We start from the raw sequence: 6,356 nt of genomic DNA on the forward strand, positions 1-6,356 counted from the left end.
ATATAATTAGACTTATATAAATGAGATACAATAGTTGATTACGAGACTTCGAAGGTTCAGCACAATTTACTCCACGAGAAGATAATCATAGTACATTTAATTACTTTCTCAAATTTAATTTTGAGTAAATGAAAAATGAGTTTTTTATTGTTGGGCGGAATTTTGAAATGGTTGAAAATTGAGAAAATTAGGCCCAGTACTTTCATTTAATTAGAAAATTGATCAATACACTTTATAGATTAAAAACCAGTACATTTTACGGTGAGAAAAAAAAAAAAAAAACAATGTTCAACACCAACCCAAATCTAAATCTGTGTTTTATCTCTATCAATTTCCTGTGATTTTTATGATTCTGGCCGATTATAGACTACTCTCTTTCACGATTAGCCATAATCAAATCCTATCTTTCTCTCTCTATTCATTCAATCGAAGATCAGTTTTTGGTATAATTTTCCTAGATCTGGTTTAAAATACTTGTGTAATCGCATGTTGACCAGCATCTTTGAATTATCTAGGTAATTGGAGCTCAACCCACATCGAGTGATTCCAAAGTACATTGATCCACAGCGGGCTTCTATCATTGAGAACTGTTGGCAAAGGTCTTGTACTAATTTTTTATTTTTTTTAATTGTTTTCGTTATCTGCAAATAAATGAGTTTCAGTATTATTTTTACAACTATTTTGAACAGATTTTTCTATACAAATGATATATGACCAAGAGTTTTAGATGGACGGTTGTTTCAACATAACACAGTTATGGCCTTGAAGTTCTTAAATCTTTTCAGTGAAAAAATAAAATAGTGATATGGTATCGTGCTTCTTGTATATGCATAACTTTGTGTATTCAATTGTTAAATATGCTTGATTTCTTTTTAAAAACATATTTAGTTGTGGTCATAGTTTTCAATGGCATTGCTACTATTGAATTTCGAGGAGGTTTTTGATAGCCAAACCTGTGTTTTGGAATTTGGTTAAATTATGTAAATCTTGTTCTGTATTTTAGCCATTTTATTGTAGAGGTGAAACTATCAGTTGGGCAATTTGGATAAACTGCAGTTAGCTGGTGCTTCTATATAGTGGCAAATTTAATATTGATTACTCTTGAGAAAGCATAAAGTGGCGAGATTGGGATTACAATTCCCTATATTGTGGAAATAAGGTATGCTAGGGGCAGTTATAATCCTTAATCAAACACCATGGTCAGTAGACAATTGAAGTGTCCACATAATCGGAACTCAATATCGTTTAAGAATAATGCTAAGTATACATCGTAGGGTTGACATCATTGTGCACATCCCATTGAAGTTCAAAAAGTTTTTTGGCAAGAAAGTGTTTTTTTTTTTTTTTTTTTTAAACTGTCCAATGATGTGTTGTCACTTTTGATTACATTAGCTGGTTTTGATTACATATATCGTTTTTTCATCCCCGTGTTGCTCATCACAGTGATTATAAATGGAATATAGTTGAAAAATCATTTGGAGTTGAGGGCCCGTCAGGGACATGATATTTTTTGTTTGCTTTGAAAAGGTAACTTTAGTGGCCGTCGTAGTTGGTAATTTATTTAATTGGATAAAACAAATAGCAGTAACCTAGCCCCTAAGATAGCTTTTGCTGTTCGTGGACTGGAAATATTTTATCTTACTTTGCATGTTTAAGCACATCAAAGTCTATGAAGATGAATTGTTAATGGGGAACTGGCTATTTGTTCCCTCTTTCTCATATATAACAGATACACCTAATACATTATAAAATCATAGGTGAAACATATAAACAAACTGACAGACTCTTTTGGAGCCAGCAAAAGATACTTAAAGGGATGATGGTTCAACAACTTCAACAGCAGTTCTAGTTGGCAATCATTTATATGTTGCTAATGTTGAAGATTCTTGAACTATAATATCAAAGATGAAGGAACTTGGAAGAAGCCAAGTCTTTGGTTCACTAGGGAGCCTTGTTGTATTGAAAATGCTTGGAGTTGTGCCATACAAGTGTTCAATAGGATTGTGCTGGCTATGATTGACAACATTCTTGTAAGAACCTGAATTTCCTCGACTTGTGTCATTATACAAACTATCCATGGGGTGGGATTTGCATTGTCACCAAGAACTGCTGCTTTGTCTAGGCACCTGCCTAAAGTCATATCCATTTGCAAATGAAGCATAGTTTAATTAAAACTTAATCATAATCAACTTAATATTATGAGCTTTTTTTTAAGCATTCCTCACTTTTTCTCACTTTTTTGAATTTTTGTCTTCCGATTCCAAGTTAATATATTAGTTAATAGAAGTAAAATATAATTACAAAAAAAGAACACAAAAGAAAATCAACCATCCAACATATTCTAATGTTTTGATTTGTTTGTCACTTTTTTGAGTATTTGTCATTTTTTTTAGTGCCATCACTTTTTGGAGTTTTATCACTTTTTTAAATTGTCACTTTATTGAATTGCTTTCATATTTAATGCCACAAGAGAGATGGACATAGATGATGAGAATTGTCTGGGGATGGCAAAGGGGCAGGTATGGGTCGGCGCACCCTTCCCCACCCGCCCCACTGGATTGTTTCTCGCCCCATACCCGTTTAAGTTGGGAATGTGTCGGGAGCGGGGCAGGTCTCGATGGGGTGGGGTGGGGCGGGGCGGGGCGGGGCAAGTCTCTTGTCCCATTTATCGTCCCATTTATTTTTTTGTTCATTTTTTTTTGCTTTTATTTTTTTTATGTCCTTAGTTAATAAATATTATTACTTTTTCATTAATTTGTTAAAAACTACTTATGTTCTCTTTAAAAATGGTGATAAATCTATTATTTTTTGTTTGATAAAAACTTATATTTGAAATAAATATTAAACGAGGTGGGTAACGGGGTGGGGACTATGTTTCCCATGCCCGCTTCGGAGCAATGACCCTCACCCATACCCGTCCCATGTACCTGGTTAGGCGGGTATTCCCCGTTCCATTCGGGTCAGGGTTCCACGGGTATTGGGTTGAACAGATTTTTTTGCCATCCCTAGATATAGACAATGATTGAGTGTCAAATGAAAGCATATGTTACATGTTGATAGAGGTAGAGATGAAGATGTATTTGATGACAAAATAACCTATAAATTGTATTGAAAATGTTCAGTGATAGATGATTTGTATTGGACTAACAAGCTCCGATGAAGAATGATTGTGTTTGTACATTTTTTTTTTAATTTGCATTTTGCGACACTTTCATTAAAAAGTGACGTAACATGTTGTGCCACTTTTTATTTAAAATGTCGAACACATTCAATTTCTAATTGAACAATACACCTTTGACTAAACTTTTAATTTGTTTATAAGAATTTCTTTTAGATATAAATTTCTATCATTTTTTGAGTGACAAACATCAATTTTTAAATAAAAAGAGACATTTTATTTCATTTTTTAATAAAAAAAAGTGATATTGTGTGTTTGTCACTTTTATTTTTCTGTCACTTTTATTTATTATTATTATTTTTTTGCACTTTTTGAGATTGTCATTTTTTTTAATTTTGTTACTTTTTGAGTGTTTGTCACTTTTTTTTATTTTTTATTTTTTGTCACTTTTCTTAATCCGTGTAACCTTTTTTTTTTTTTTTAAAAATTTGTGTCACTTTTTTGAATTTGTCATTTTTTTTTAAATTTCTGACACTTTTTTAGATTTTTGTCACTTTTTCTAGTACGTCACTTTTTTTTTAGTGCTTGTCACTTTTATTTTTTTTAGTCACCTTCTTGATTTCTATTATTTTTTTAGTGAGAAAACACCACCTTTTAATAAAAGTGATATTGTAAGTCATTTTCTAATAAAAAGTGACACTTAACTTTTAAAAGTGACATGTGTCACTTTTTTTCATTAACAAATGACAATTTTTGTATAAGAAAAATGACATTGTGTCACTTTTTAATATCACGCAGCATTTTTTACTTCAAAAAAAACTTTTTATATGATTTTTCAAAAGACCCCTAATTTTAAGGATATTTTTGTAAGTTGTCCTTGAAAATTTAGAACCCTTCATTCCTACATTAGAAAATGATTCGACAATTGTTAGGTTGAAGTATGAAACACGGGTCTTGGACCCCAGGAGTATTGTTAGACTTTGCAAGGAGAATGATCTACATTTCGATGGGTTCAAGGTCGAAGTCCACACATGCTCATTGGCCATTGCTGATAAGTGCATTTTTACACACTTATTTGACCACAAAACATGGTTAATTGTTTATCAATGTGTGTGAATATTACTTAATTCTATACAAGTTTGTTTTGTAGGATTCCATTGATGAATATGACATAACTCAAGAGAAAAGACATGAAAAAGGGTCATAACGGAAGAAAAAAAAGTTCAAGGATGAGGTTGTACAAACCTAAAAGATGACCCGAAGGGAGAATCGAGAAATTGAACAAGAGCCAAGTACCAATTGGGAGCCATAATGGAGTGACGGAGAAAGAAAATGAAGAAAAGAGGGCAAATGGAAGAAGATCGTGATTGAGAACCAAAACGCATCAATTGAAAGGTTGGTTCTACCATGCGGTCGCATGGTAGAAAAGGGCTTGCGGTTGCACAAGAGTACACAGGGAATTCAAAAGCCAAAACTGGGTAAACCATACGGTCGCATGGCTTAATACCATGCGGTCGCAAGATTACGACTAAAGTGCGATTTTTCCAATTTTCGTACGAGCCACCCATCCCATTCCCACAAAGGTTGAAGAAACATAAGCTGGATCAAGAGTTTGAGAAGTTTCTGGATGTGCTAAAGAAACACCACATCAATATCCCGTTCATCAACACAATAAGATAGATTCCAAGCTATGTAAAATTCTTGAAAGACATGATATCAAAGAAGAGAGCTTCCAAAATTTGAAACTGTGGCACTAACAGAGGAAAGCAGTGCAATGCTTCAAAACAAACTGTCTTCAAAACTCAAGGATCCAGGGAGTTTCACTTTACCTATTTCAATTGGAGAAGTTGGATCTTTCAATGCTTTATATGATACAGGTACAAGTGTTAACTTAATGTCTTTATTTGTTTACAGAAAATCGGGATTAGGAGATGCAAAAGAAAATGACGATGTTATTGTAGCTGGCCAATAGAAGCATTAAATATCCAAGAGGCAAGGTTGAAGATATGCTACTAAAAGTGGGCAAATTGATATTTCCGTTAAACTTCATTGTCCTGGACATGAAGAAGACAGGAATATTCCAATAATCTTAAGGCGACCATTCTTAGCAATTGGTTGAACTTTGATTGATATGGAGAAATGTGGGCTAACATTGAGAGTGGATGAGGAACAAGAAGTCTTTTAAGTTACATGATACATCCAAACAACCATTAGGTCTCGAGGAGTGTAACTGCATCGATGAAGATGAACCAGGAATTCAACAAAACTGTCAGAAGCAAAAACAAAACGATGTAAGGACAAAAATTGCAAGGAGTGCAAGGGTGAAACATTTAGATTTAAACCGCCATAAGCATACCACCCAAAAAGTCGAATTATTGACTATAAACTAATGCTGGTTGGGAGGCAACCCAATGTATCCACCCTTTTGTTTTTCGCTTTATGCATTGGATTAGGAATTGCATTTTTTTATTATTCATAAGTAGTTTAGGTCATTACCATTCAGTTACATCACAAAAGGTCATTGCATGGTCCTAGCTAGTTTAAAATGTGTCTAGTATGAGTGGTGTTGTGTTGAATTCATGCTAGGGTGACTAGGCGTTCAATTCATGCATTTCGAGGCCAAAAGGAGGATGCGGGCCCCAATTTTCCACCACCACCTCCATGCTAATCAGGGGAGTTCCTGTTACCCACCTTGACCTTTTCTTTTCTTAATGTGTTTTATTCTTCGAATTATGCCTGCACCCAACCTCTATTTAATTTCAACATTGAGGACAATATTTTAATATGTTTAGGAGAGCAGCATAATTCTAGCATATTTATTCATCAATATCTGTTCAATTTTACTGCTCTTTGTGTGACTATATGTGTGTTAAAAACTTAAATAAAAAAATTTCGATTTTTATTTAATTCCCATAGCTATTTTTAACTGTTTTGTATGCTTATGTGGGCTTGATTTCTTTGATGGCTATGACGAGAATATTGAAATAAGTATGCATAGGAGCTGAGAATTTGGTGCAGGATTTGATTCACTTATACGTGTGGATGTGACACTTGACATTCTTTGCACAGACTCCCATGCTCTACATATTAGGTTAGTGATTGGATATTTGAAGACAAAGTCGGATAAAACCTATAATACTCTTTAATGCATTAAACCCTAAACCACTTTACATAATTTGGAGATGGTAGAGTGATTACAGGGGAGCTTTGAGATAAAAAAAAAAAAAAAAAAAAAAAG

General features: G+C 33.5%; 1 long non-coding RNA gene across 2 annotated transcripts in view; it reads left to right on the forward strand.

Moving 5' to 3' along the window:
• Window positions 1-246: 246 nt before the first annotated feature.
• Window positions 247-6,356, forward strand: part of LOC111399429 — an 8,151-nt gene continuing 2,041 nt past the window's right edge. The window contains exons 1-2 of one of the 2 annotated variants that reach the window (XR_002703651.1): window positions 247-599; window positions 4,269-5,409. This is a non-coding gene — a long non-coding RNA (uncharacterized LOC111399429). The remainder of the gene's footprint in view (window positions 600-4,268; window positions 5,410-6,356) is intronic. The other variant, XR_002703652.1, reaches the window with a different exon arrangement.

Source organism: Olea europaea, chromosome 9 (genome assembly GCF_002742605.1).
Source record: "Olea europaea var. sylvestris chromosome 9, O_europaea_v1, whole genome shotgun sequence".
Taxonomy (NCBI): Eukaryota; Viridiplantae; Streptophyta; class Magnoliopsida; order Lamiales; family Oleaceae; genus Olea; species Olea europaea.